General features: G+C 49.3%; 1 protein-coding gene across 14 annotated transcripts in view; it reads right to left on the bottom strand.

Annotated features, from left to right (window-relative positions):
- The window catches only part of thrab (thyroid hormone receptor alpha b), a 108220-nt gene that overhangs the window by 87497 nt on the left and 7442 nt on the right, over window positions 1–13281 (bottom strand). For 8 of the 14 annotated variants that reach the window (XM_061809374.1, XM_061809383.1, XM_061809370.1 and 5 more), the window contains exons 2-4: window positions 12406–12615; window positions 1395–2392; window positions 1113–1293 (exon numbers count right to left, since the gene is read on the bottom strand). The gene's annotated coding sequence lies outside the window, so the exon portion shown is untranslated. Of the gene's footprint in view, window positions 1–1112; window positions 1294–1394; window positions 2624–2973; window positions 4400–12405; window positions 12616–13281 lie in introns of those variants that run through there. The other 6 variants (XM_061809376.1, XM_061809378.1, XM_061809380.1 and 3 more) reach the window with 4 other exon arrangements.

The following is a 13281-nucleotide window of genomic DNA, read 5'->3' as shown; positions in this document are numbered from 1 at the left end:
TAGCAGCCAGTTTCACAAACATGCCAAACAGCTTCCCCCCCCCCCTTTATCACAATAGCGTTGCATAGAATTTCAGATTTTTTTTTCTCCATTGTTGTGTCAACTGAATTCTGTGTTGACTAGTTCAAATTGAAGAACATTTTGCAGCCACGTTGACTGTTGGTGTGAGGCTATTGGCGTCGCAGCTTTTCCGACTCTGCCGTTTCAATTCCAACAAGAAAAAGGAAATCTGATCTTTATGTCCAACCGTAGTTGGGGCACATTCTGTCCAAAAACCCAAAACCTTTTTGAATATGAACGCAGCAGCCGCAGTGCGCGCAGTCCCGATGTTAACGGTCGCAATTATTCTGAGCTTGTTTGGTTTTACAGCATGAGACCTCCGTTGTCCCGAGCTAATCTGACGAATGGCCGACGTCGAAGAGGCCGGGCCCTGAATAATGGATCCAACCCTTTACGGCTCCCCGGCGCAGCTTTCCAATCTTGCCTCGATTAAGATGATTTGAAACTAACACGTCTGACATGTCAAGAGCGGGTTGGCGGGGCAGAGACACTAAACCTGTGGGATTAGCTGCAAGTATAGTTATCCTTTTTGTATTTAAAAAAAAAAAAAAAAAAGATGGTATATTAATTAGATCAATGTTCTCATCACAGTACACCACCAAACAAAAATACGCACCCCCCAAAAATACATATCCTGAAATGCAGATGCTTTTGTCTATCTTGTGCTTGTGAGATTCGGGCATATTTAGATGAAAAAAAGCCTTTAATCTGTGGCATTAATGGCAACAGGTGTAAACGCATGTTAATTTGTATATTCTGCCATCTAGAGGAAGAATATTTAATTGTCCTGCCTGTCACTATACGTCGCTGACAGATGGGCAAATATTAGTAGATAACATTAAAACCTGATTAAAGAGGAGGCTTGCCACATTAAAACAATGGGCAAGATGTGACTGTAGACTCACTTGATTAATCTCACTCTCGTTTCTGAAATTAAATCCATGCTTCTCACTTGTGTGCATAAGCGTATTTCGGAAACACGGCAAGTAAATTCCCCCCCAGAAAGTACAATCAATCATATCAAAAATACAAAAAACGGGTGATAAACGTACCCGTTGAGCTGATATGTTGCTAATTCTGCATCACTTCAGTCCCTCGGCTTTAACTTCTGCTGTCCTCCTCTGAAGTGCAAAGTCCTCCTTGAGGTGACCCGATCATCTCTCGAGTCACGTTAATGTGCCGCGCCAAATTATAACGAGGGTGACATTTTCAGCCTGTTACGTGTTGTCAATCCTGCAAAAGAACGTCGGGGCCCCGTTCAGTGACAGTTCTTACTGACAAACCTGATGGTTCACGTTAGACAAGATTCCGGCATGCAAATCGACAGTGCGCACCTGCTGTCAACCTTGAACTCTGCCGCTGCGTCAACTTGTGCACTCTCGACACTCGTGTCCTGAAGTGGCCAACGGGGTCGCTTTGCATACGCTCATCAGGGGCAGCCGGTTCACTTAAATCCCAGCGATTCGGATTTGGGAAGATATAGGAAAGGCCTTGGCGGCAATTTAAATAAAGAGTACGTACAACGATGGCTGGCTTTCTTCGAGATAAAAATCAGTGTAGATGATAAGGGTGATTGGGACCAGTCCATCTTTCCGTCACGCTCGCGTCCTATTGTGCCCGGGGGCTCATCATCCCAGCGGGGCATTTGCATTTCGGGCTCATTTCCATCAGATCCATTTCCCCTCGTCAAAAGGAGAGACACTTTGACGTCTCAAATCTTATTAGAGGCGCCGCTCAGTGGCCTTGCAGACTGATTTGCCTTGCTTCGGGAACGGCAGCATGGGGTGGGGGTGCCGGGGGATGATGAGGGCTGCAAATCTCTGCTGATGAATGCGCAAAGTCTGAAGTCTCCGGGTAACAGCGGCAAGTGGCGGACTGCGACGTGTTATCAACACTCGGGCAACGTGAATCACACGGCCTGGTAGTACGCTCGGCTTTTCATCCGTCGACGATTTGCGGCGGGGAAAAAAATTGAGGCGGATAATAGCGGCCTCCAATTTCACCCTCGGCATCCAGCCGCCTATGGATAAATGTGTAAGAGCCACCATTTGTCTTGAGAGAACAAGACACTTTCGTGAGCACCCTCCTGGGTGGGCACTAGCTCAGCCACGCGTAGTTCGGATCAGAACGCAGCGGGGAAAAGGTCGGCAGAGCAGGAAAAATTAATGTCTTCAGAGAGTTGTCGTGACAAACTAACATGCCGCCTCGTTCTTTGCGCTCAGACTCAAAAGATCGCACCGGATCCGGTGGCTCGGCTGCATCCCGGCCCATCGCATTGCCTACAACCAATTTGCCATACGTGTGCTGTTGGTTACCTCGGTGATGGGGCTTACTGTGAATAGAAAGGCAGTCGAGAGTTCAGGGAGGACCAAGACAAGCATCCGACTTGCTATTTCCATTTCATCTTGCTGTCACAATTTGTCTCAAACTTGGATGCTTAGCATTTAAGAGCTGTCCTATAAAGCTTTCAAATTTGATAAAATATGAAAACGGCGCCGTGAAAATGAATGTCTTCCATGACAGCCGGCACGGCAACCTGTGGCAAACTTCGCCGCCATGGCACCTACAGAAATGCACGTTATCCATCAGAATTTTTTTCAAATATCTCGAGAGGTATTTATGATCCGATCAGTACAAAATTCAGCTGATGACATTTATATACCGTAATTCCCGGGCTACAGAGAGCACCTGGTCATAGGCCTCACCCATTATATTTGTAAAGGAAATACCATTTGGTACATACATACGCCGCAGATGTGTAAAAACCGCAAGTGCCCACATTGAAATATTATTTACATTACATATATTTATAGAATTACAAAGAACGACAGTACACAGAGAGTTAACTAGCTAACGCTAGTGACAAGCGAACACTAGCACAGCACTAACAGGGCCGGTTATAATAAAACTTACTGGTAAATATCACTGAGACAAGCCAGTAACACAGCAGCAACACGCTAGCGCAGTGCTAACGCTAGCGCAGTGCTAACAGGAACGATAACAGTCACTTCCTCGGCACATACATTCCATTGGTCTCACTCTTACCTTTTCCGGTAGTGCCCCCTTGTGGCCGGTAGAAAAAGAATGCACAAATTAGCTGCATCACCGCATAAACCGCAGAGTTGAAAGCGTGTGGGAAAAAATATGCCGGAAATTACGGAATGCTGAAATGAATATGCAAGCACTTACTATGCGGGAAGACGAGGCTACGTGGTTTCCTCAAAAAAAAAAAGTTTGTCGTTTGCATTTAATCGACTAACTGCATATATAAACTTAAACCATGCCGCACTCATTTCGACCTATGTTGTGGACAAAACTGGAGAAAAAAATTTGGGGATTCTGCTGGGAAGGGACCTTTACATGATTCAGTGAAAAACAATGTCAGTAAAAATCTGCCAGCCAGATTTTCTGAAAAGAACCAATCCATTCTGCAAAAAAAAACATTAAGTCAACAGACTTTATTTGTTTAAGTGGGAAAGAGTGAATTTCACAATTGTTCGAGGACAACACTCTCGACACCTCGAGTGTCTCTTCTCACAAGTATTCTAATGGTTTCAGTGCATAAATAAATTTGCCAAGCTTGGCAAGCAACAATGGAAAAGCAGCACGCAGGCGTGCATGTGTTGCACATGCATGCCTGCCTGGTGCGCTTACATCCACCCACTCGATACGCCAGCGTGCCAACTGGGTTGCTGACTGTCATTGAGATTTTGTAAAAAAAAAAAAAAAAAAAAATGTGAAGGGGGGAGAAAAAAAATGCAAAAAGCGCCTCGGACAGAGTAAAATGTGAATATTTATGCTTGTGTGTGTGAGAGTGAAAGGGGAAACTACTATTTAGCACGTAGGTTAACAAAAGTGATTTAGCCACTGCACAACATAACCTTGTAATGTTTATGATCGACTAAAAACTTAACCACCAAATACTGATGACAGACACACCACAAAAATGTTCAGTTTGTTGAAGCAAACTTTTCATTTTCATTTGACTGGTAGAATCAAATGTTGCTTGCGTTGTGCATCTATGAATTATGATTGGAACGTGCAATAGGTACATGCTTGGGGGGGATGGCTAAAGCGCTCGCATCTGCACAGGACTGAAGTGGAGGCCATGAATTATTCGTCAGCAGCGGCCTGTCTCGGCTGCGCCGTACACAATCATCGCGTGCGAGCTTTTGGAGGACGGGCGGACCTCTCGAGATGGTCAAGCATAAATTATGTCTATTTAAAGGTAATGCACAGACTTGTTTCCCCGACAGATTTTCATGAGGTTTTTACTTTTGTCAACCTCAGAGCGCATGCAATCAAAAAAAAAAAAAAAAAAGACATTTTTCCGGGCAACGCTGTGAACATCCAATGTCCGTGAGTCGAAAAGGGTTGTTATATAAGCACTACGTTTGTCTAAATCAAGCTCCTCAACTCGGTTCACATGGTCTTCCACCAAACTAATTCTCTAATCAGTAAAAACAGTAAAATAAGAAAATAAATTGTAAAATAAGAAAATAAATTGTTCTGAATAATGGAAATCACAATTTTTATCAAAAAAAAATGGGGATTTTATTTTAATATTATATCATACTGCCCGAAAAAAAAAAATGTCCACTGCTGCTTCTCTGGTGGGCAGAATTGGGCAACTTCTTAATAAAGGCTGCCTTATTGTCTTTTAATATCACTTCTGTCATGACTCCACTGAGGACGAAGTCGGGAAGCCCTCGCGCAAGCTAGCTCATATCGGATCCCGATCCTTGACACGCACGCTGAGCGGGCTTTATTACCTGCTGCGTGTCATATCGCTCCTCAATAACGTTTGGGGTCGCGTGAGCGTTCAATTAATTAGGCACACGCGTAAGTGAAGCGGGGCAAAAATCGACGCTAACCAACGGCTAAACCCAGCGGCGCATTTAGCAACACGATAGAACACGTCAGAAGAATTCAAAGGCATCGTGGAGTCCGTGTGTGGTTCTGCAACTGATTTGAAGAAATGGAGTGGCTGCAGTTCCAAATGTCAAATCGCATGTGCATGCACGGAGCCAATCGAAATGCCAGGGTCTATCACGTGATGTTTCACGGCATAAGTGGCCAATATTTCCATTTTTAAAGAAGCGAGAGGAAGACCAAAGAAAAGGTTGATGGATGTTGTGAGGGAAGACATGAGGACAGCGGGTGTTAGAGAGGAAGATGCACGAGATGGGCTTAGATGGAAAAAGATGACACGCTGTGGCGACCCGTAACGGGACGAGCCGAAAGGAAGAGAAGAAGAAGATAGAAATATTTCAATAAAATGTAACGTCACATTCTAACAAGGCCAAGCTCCAGCGATGGGCTAACAAAACGCATCAGTGTTGCTCTGTTTTAATGGCTTAAGTAATTGATGTTAGAACAAAAACGGGGAAACATACACAGGCATATATTCTTTATCATCCACATAAAACGACCGATATTAGTATTCTTAATTTTTTTCTTGGACGTGCACATTCTACTGCCCCCGCTAGCCATGTCACACACACCAGAAGGAGTTGTCATGAATTAATGAGCAAACTTTTTAATTGTATACATTTTATTAAATTATGTTGTGTTTTATAAGATAAATCTTTAGCGGGAAAACAGGAACAGATTAATGTAATTTCCATTCTTTCAATGGCGAACGACGATTTAAGATATGCAAATAATTTTCAAAGGATGAGGCGTGATCGCAATCTTAAAACCGACAAGAATGAAAAATGCGCCATTATCCAGTCTCTCCTTTCTTCTTGCCGTTTCCCTTTTCAGCCAGAGGAGCCAGCGCAATCGCCTTCTCCCTTGACAATCACGCCACGTTGATGCCAAAACCAAAATAACCGTGGTGCTTCAAAACGTTTCCCGCAAAGCGCAAGGGCCTGCGTTTTTGTTTTTTTTCGCGGCGAGTCGGTAAGTGCGCGAGGGTTCATTGCCGATCGTAATCTGTGCGAGTTCTGTCCCGCAGAGCCGTGTCGCTTGCCGTGCGGCGGGTTTCAGTGGACGTGCCGTCGAGTCGGGAGGAAGCGGAGACGCTCTGCGGCAACCACATGACCTCCGAGCTCATTCATTATTCACGAGTACAGCCAGAGTACTTTTTTGAACAAATTAGAGAAGCGCAAGGGGTCAAAGTTCCGAAGGCGCGGGGCGGGCGACTGGAAGTCACGTGTTGATCGACATGAATATTTCATTTAATTTCAGTCAGCAACTCTTTAAAAGCCAAGCGTGTATGCATTCATGCAAGAAACCAAAAAAAAAAGTCAAAATTTAACAAGAGTATGCGATCGCTTCTACCTGTTAATGGATTCATGTTGAAAGCAGGTGCCAGCTGCTCCTCATTAGCATATGTACATGCCCGTATAAGGACATGAGGCTACACACAGTTGCTTATGATTGATGGCTGATTATTTGTACATGTTTTGACTCAGGGGATCTTCTTTGAACAGGACTTAATTTTCAGTAAAGAATGTTTTTGTTTTTAATCGCTACGGTTTCTGTGGCAGTTGTTGCTGGAGGGAAAGAAAATCCCAGAAGATTGTAAAAAAAAAAAAAAATGGTTTAAATAAGGTGATTAAACAATTCAAACTGTAAATCGTATTTTTGATGAAAGAAATCGGAGATTCCATTTAGAAGCCGTAATGCGCAACCTCAAGGTTTTGATGACGAGTTCTTCTTTTCCATGCGTGATGAGTGTCGAGGATGGGTAGATGCGATTTCTGTGCATTAACACACAAAAAAAGAGGCGGGCAACAAGACAAATAAGAAACGGCCTTTGTGTCCAACACAAACACGTTGCCACGGAGATGCTGAGTCTTCTGGAGGGAAAGAAAAATATCAGGAAATGATTTCTCAGCGCCTCGACCAGAAACCAGACGGCTCGCAGAATTGCGGGAGCTTGGCAGTCACTCCGCTTGCTTTGCATCGGCGTGCGTTACGACGATAAAAGCGCGGAGAAATATGCCGACAGAAGCCGGCCGGATTAGTGACTGTCACAGTCCATTGTTTCCTTGGGCGAGAAAGACGGCGAATAATCCCATAAAATATTCCCGTGGAAAAAGAATCGCTGCGACTGACTCGTCCCTCGCGACAAGGACAAGTGGTGCCACCATTGGGCAAATGAACACCCGCACATGGGCGGCAGCTGCGCAGTCCCAACGTGTCGTTCCTATGATTAGCTGCATGGAATCAATACACACGGTCGTCAGCCACTTTATTAGATACACATGTGGCTGAATCTAACGAAAGAAAAATTGAAAATTCAATCTATCCATTCGTTATCTATGGCTTTTCCGGGTTGGGTCACGGGGGAAGTAGCTTCAGCAGGGATAGCCAGACTTCCTTTTCTCCAGCCACTTCTTCCAGCTCTTCCGGAGGGATCCTGAGGCATTCCTTGGTCAGCCGAGAGACAGTCTGTCCAGCATGTCCTGGGTCGTCCCCGGGGGTCTCTTTGCAGTGGGACGGGCCCAGAAAACCTCACCGGGGAGGCGTCCGGGAGGCATCCGGATCAGATGCCCCAGCCACCTCATCTGGCTCCTCTCAATGCGGAGGAGCAGCGGCTCGACACTGAGCCCCACCCGGATCACCGAGCTTCTCACCCTATCTAAAGGGGAAAGCCTGGACACCCTGCGGGGGTAACTCATTTCAGCCCCTTATATCCGGGATCGCGTTCTTTCGGTCACGACCCACAGCTCGTGCCCATAGGTGAGGGGAGGAACGTATATCGACAGGCAAATTGAGAGCTTCCCCTTTCGACTTAGCTCCCTCTTTACCACAACAGACGGGTACAAAGTCCGTACCAGTGCAGACGCTGCACCGATCCATCTGTCGATCTCCCGCTCGATTCTTACATCACTCGTGAACAAGACCAAGATACTGGAACTCCTCCACTTGGGGAAAGATCTCATCCCCGACCGGGAGAGGTTAGTTTCCGACTCGGATTTGGAGGTGATGAGTCTCACCCCAGCCGCTTCACACTCGGCTGCGGATCTCTCCAGTGAGAGCTGGAAATCACGGCTTGATGAAGCCAACAGAACCACATCGTCTGCACAACTGAAAATTACAACTGTATTTGTAGGTCCTTGTGTTTCATTTTTCTTCTTCCACACAATCACCTTTTTGGAGGCCTCAACTTGGTCTAAGGCCTTGCAAATATTGCTAGTGCATTTATCCAGGTCAGAAAGAAAGCCCCCATTTTGGGTGTATATTTGGAGGTTGTACTATCTATGACCTTGTAATGGAGCAGGTATTCTAGACTGATAGGCGACACTGTCACAACCCATCGAAACAGAGGTAGGACCCAAATACAGGAGTCGGGAGACACAGAGGTAATTTGTGAAAAATGTTTATTGTTCCACGGTCGGGTATCGGGCAGGCAGTCAAGTCAGCATCGGTAGTCAGGACGTCGGGCGTCGAGGGCAAGTCAGCGGGCAGGCAGGAGTCGGTACACGGGAGATCGATCAAAGCAGGCAGGAGTATCAAAGGAGTCAGGCTTACGGGGTCGGACGAAGAACAGGCGGAGGTCGGTACACACGGGTTGACGATCAGGGATACGGGAGTGCTGGAACAGGGCATGAGTTGCAACGATCTGGCGCCAGACCAGTCGTCCCCATGGTCCTAAACAAAAAACACACAAAATTAACAAGTCCAGGGGCGGGAGGAAGGGGGTCCGGAGGAGGGCATCCCCCTCCTCCCCCCAACTCCAGTCTGGTGACCATCCAGGCCACCAAACGCGAGGCGTCTAGGTGGACAGGTCAGGAGGACGACTTGGACGCCAAGCACCAGGATCCCCATAGGGCGATTCGGGTGGACTGCCTCGGTGAGGAAACCAACGGCGAAGCAGGAACCAGACCAAGGCATGCAACTGCTCCGGACGAGGACCTCCCACGCCGTGGTTGCAAGACGACCAGGGATTGGTCCCGCCGAGGCTTGGCCAGGAGGCAGCTGTGCACTGGTCACCAATGAGGCCAGGTCATGAAGCGGCTGGGAACCATCAGGAGCGAAGAGGATGACGGAGAGAAGGACCAAAGCCATGACCGCCACCGTCACCATCACAGCCATCCCAAAGCCTTTCCAGTTCTGGGGTGGCCCGTCAGAACTCCCCAGCTCCTGTCGCCGTCGAAACAGGGGCGTGGGACGGCCACGGACCAATCGCCACCGGGACTGGAACGAAGACGACTGTGGTTACGTCGCCGTCTGCTGGAGAGGAACGTGAGGATGCCAATGAGCCGTCGCCATCCTCTGTTGCCGTTGAGACAGGGGCGTGGAACGACCGTGTGCCAGTCGCCGACGCAGCAGGAACAGGGGGCGACCGTGGACCGGTCGCAGATGAAGCAGGAATGGGGGGCGACCGGGGGAGGGTCAACGATGAAGCAGGAACGGGGAGCGGCCGGGGGCCGGTCGCTGACGGTACTTCTGGAGAGGAACGTGAGGCGGCTGGGGAACCCTCGCCGCCGTCCGCTGGACAGGAACGTGAAGCCGCTGGGGACCCGACGCCGCCGTCTGCTGGACAGGAACGTGAAGCCGGTGGGGACCCGACGCCGCCGTCTGCTGGGGACCCAACGCCGCCGTCTGCTGGAGAGGAACGTGAGGCCGCTGGGGACCCGACGCCGCCTTCTGCTGGACAGGAACGTGAGGCGGCTGGGGACCCGACGCCGCCGTCTGCTGGACAGGAACGTGAGGCGGCTGGGGACCCGACGCCGCCGTCTGCTGGACAGGAACGTGAGGCGGCTGGGGACCCGACGCCGCCGTCTGCTGGACAGGAACGTGAGGCGGCTGGGGACCCGACGCCGCCGTCTGCTGGACAGGAACGTGAGGCGGCTGGGCACCCGACGCCGCCGTCTGCTGGACAGGAACGTGAGGCGGCTGGGGAACCCTCGCTGCAGTCTCCTGGACAGGAACGTGAGGCGGCTGTGGAACCCTCGACGCCGTCTGCTGTACAGGAACATGAGGGGGCTGGGGACCTGACGCTGCCATCTGCTGGACAGAAACGTGAGGTGGCTGGGGACCCGACGCTGCCCTCTGCTGGACAGACACGTGAGGTGAAAACCGCGACGTGGGCGTGGAGAGGTGGCGGACCCGTTCTCACTGCAACGTGCGCTTGGCTTGGTAGCGCATCAGTTGCCACTGCAGCGTGAACGAGAGGAGGCGTGGAGAGGTGGCGGACCCGTTCCCACTGCAACGTGGGCGTGTCTTGGGAGCGGATAAGTTGCCACTGCTGCGTGAGCATAAATCAGCAATGAGTCCGTTGAAACCACGATGTGGGCGTGTCTCGGGGGCGGATCCGACAGCGACATGAGCCTTGCTTGGTAGTGGGTCCGTTGCTACTGCGATGTCAGCATAACTCGGCTGGTTATCTAATCCTTGCCGGAAATGGGCCGTGAGGACCGCCAGTTCGGCGCTCTGCCGCTCTATCTCCGCCCGCATTTTGCGGGAGAACACCTCGTGATCTAGCGGCCCCTTCTCCCTCTGGGCTGGAAGCTTCGCCACCAGCTGCGGGTCTGCCAGTGAGCGGTGGGTGGATGGGGACGGCATCTTTGTTGCCGCGCAGCGGGAGGCACAAGGGAGCGCCCGGCTGTCTCTTCTGGCCGCCACGCGGAGGTACCGGGTTAATGGCCAAGCGGGTTCCCACAAACGGATTGGGGAACTCGGACCTACCGGGCAAAGACACTCGGGAGCTGGAGACGCGGGGAGGTGAAACAAACTGACTGGGATTAACGATCGGGCGAAAAGTTTCATAGTCGAAATAATCTGAGTCGTAGTCAGGCTGACGGTCATAAAAATCAAGGTCCTCCTCATTGTATTCATAGCTCGCAGGCGGAGCGTGTGACATGGAAGGGGAGGACGTCATGGAGCCTACCCGGATCGGAAAGGCATGGTCCTTCGGCAGTCAGTTTACCTTGCGTCGGTCTCGGCGACGCCAGGTCTTTCCAGCTGGGTCCTGTTTCGGCCAGATCGTTTTGTCACGACCCATCGAAACGGAGGTAGGACCCAAATGCAGGAGTCAGGAGACGCAGAGGTAAATCGAGAAAAACGTTTATTGTTAGACGGTCGGGGATCGGGCAGGCAGTCAGGTGCAGCAGCGGTAGTCAGGACGTCGGGCGTCGAGAGCAGGTCAGCGGGCAGCGAGGCGTCGGTACACGGGAGATCAATCAAAGCAGGCAGGAGTATCAAAGTAGTCAGGCTTACGGGGTCGGTCGGAGAACAGGCGGAGGTCGGTACACACGGGTTGACGATCAAGGATACAGGAGTGCTGGAACGGGGCATGAGTTGCAACGATCTGGCGCCGGACCAGTCGTCCCCATGGTCCTATATACACCGGGGCCAATAAGCCAGCATGAGCCGCAGGTGCGCGCCTCCCAAACAACGCGGCCGCGCGGGAACCCGCACAGCCAGGGCTGGACCGACAGGACCATGACAGACGCGAAATTGACAATTTTGGCAGCAGGGAAGTAAACAGCTAGAACAGCTCGCTGCTCATCATGAAGTACACTAAGCAGTGAGGTGCCATCTGAAGATTAATATTGCTTTACTGTATATGAATTGAAAAAATGAGGGCATCAATGGATCAGTGGGTCAAAACCGCAATAAAAAAAAACTGCACTCTGTACTTGTATGAGATGTTACTGAGACATTTTGCAGCGTGGGAGGGAACTGGATTTGCACTTAAATTAAAATCCGTATGCTTGTTAAGGCGAGGGGCTTGTTATTCATCAATTACAGCGGGGACTAATGAGTCCAGTGATGCATCACTCTTTACGGTGACGCGACAACAAGGCGGCCTCTGTATTCATGTTTAATCACACTGCCCTAATCCGGTCGCTGATTAGAATATTACGAGTAACCACACACACTTGCAAACATCTTCTGTCAGGAGAAAAAAAAAAAAAAAAAATCACGCAAGAGAGAAGAGATTCTTCAGATGGAGGACTGCCAATCTTTGGGACCCTCACAAGGAAAACTACAGAACAATCTATGAATACATGAATAACTTGACAGGATACAAAAAAAAAAATTGCGCTATTTCCACTCAACTTCACAAAAGACATCTTCACACAAAAAAATGACATGAACAGGACTATATTAAGGCTTTAAAATGGTGGTTTTCAAACTGGAGAGCGCGGAGCGACCACGGACTACCAACAATTCTTTTCATTATTAAGTTACACGCAGCTGTTGTTCATGTTTTTGAAGGAACAATGCGCTGAAAATTTCTCTCATAAAAATGGTGGCAAAATCACCAAGTTTGTTGAAACGAAGCTCCTCAACTCAATGAAACATAGTTCCGTGGGACAAATATGCCGCGAGATGGCGACAAACCCATACTTTTGTCAAAATTAAGATCCTCAAGTCACTTACCCATCATTCCTTGACACCAAGACATAATTTGTGACGTTGCGTGGTCCCTCAACGAGAAAGTTTCAAAAATCGGACAGTGCATGTGTGCTCGTCAAGGTCCAATCTACACACGTAGGTAGCGTTCTCCGAGACAGTAATGATGCCAAGGCACCTGAACGCAGTCACGCCGGCCGCTGTTGCTCCCGGTTGGTGTGATCATCCTGGTGCGAACTGCGGAAAAAACAGACGAGTGAGTGAGTGTCCATCTGTAACAATGTTGACACGGCCCCCATTAACCCGACGAGGATTGATCGCTTCCTCTGCCGGCTTACATGACACCAAGGGTTAAGTGTTCCTTCAATGAGCCGCACTGCCGCTGGGCTCATTCATTATTCATCGGGCGCCGTCGGCAGGTGGGAACAACACGGTTTTGTGCACCATTGGCCCGTTAGCAGCTAGCATTGAGGGTCAGCTAGCTTGCGCTTCAGCTCGCTGTAAATGATTCAAGTTTTCCATTTCAAATAGTTTGCATTACGCTGTTATATGATTATACTTTTTCTGCAGGGAAAGCTGCAATCAAATTCCAGGGTCACGCGCAAATTCGAACATTTGTCAGAATTTTCAAGCCACCTGGGCCGTATTGAAACCGACCGCCCCGTCCAAATGATGTCAGAAGTGTCCGGACTAACGAGTTTGAGCGAGATGTTGCTTTCCTCGTGCCGCGGCGCTCATGTATTAAAACGCCTACTACTTTCATCGCCAACGCGAACCACATGAAAGCTACTTCAAACGGAATTCACATTGCGAGCAAGCAGCACGGCGTAATGAACCTTCTCCAGCGCACAAACTGGCTGGAAAGAGAGGAAAAAAAAAAATAAATGATGCTGGTGCTCATGT

This window comes from Syngnathoides biaculeatus, chromosome 22, assembly GCF_019802595.1.
Source record: "Syngnathoides biaculeatus isolate LvHL_M chromosome 22, ASM1980259v1, whole genome shotgun sequence".
Classification (NCBI taxonomy): Eukaryota; Metazoa; Chordata; class Actinopteri; order Syngnathiformes; family Syngnathidae; genus Syngnathoides; species Syngnathoides biaculeatus.
Note: the sequence above shows the minus strand (reverse complement) of the source record. Positions and strands in the feature narration are given on the sequence as shown.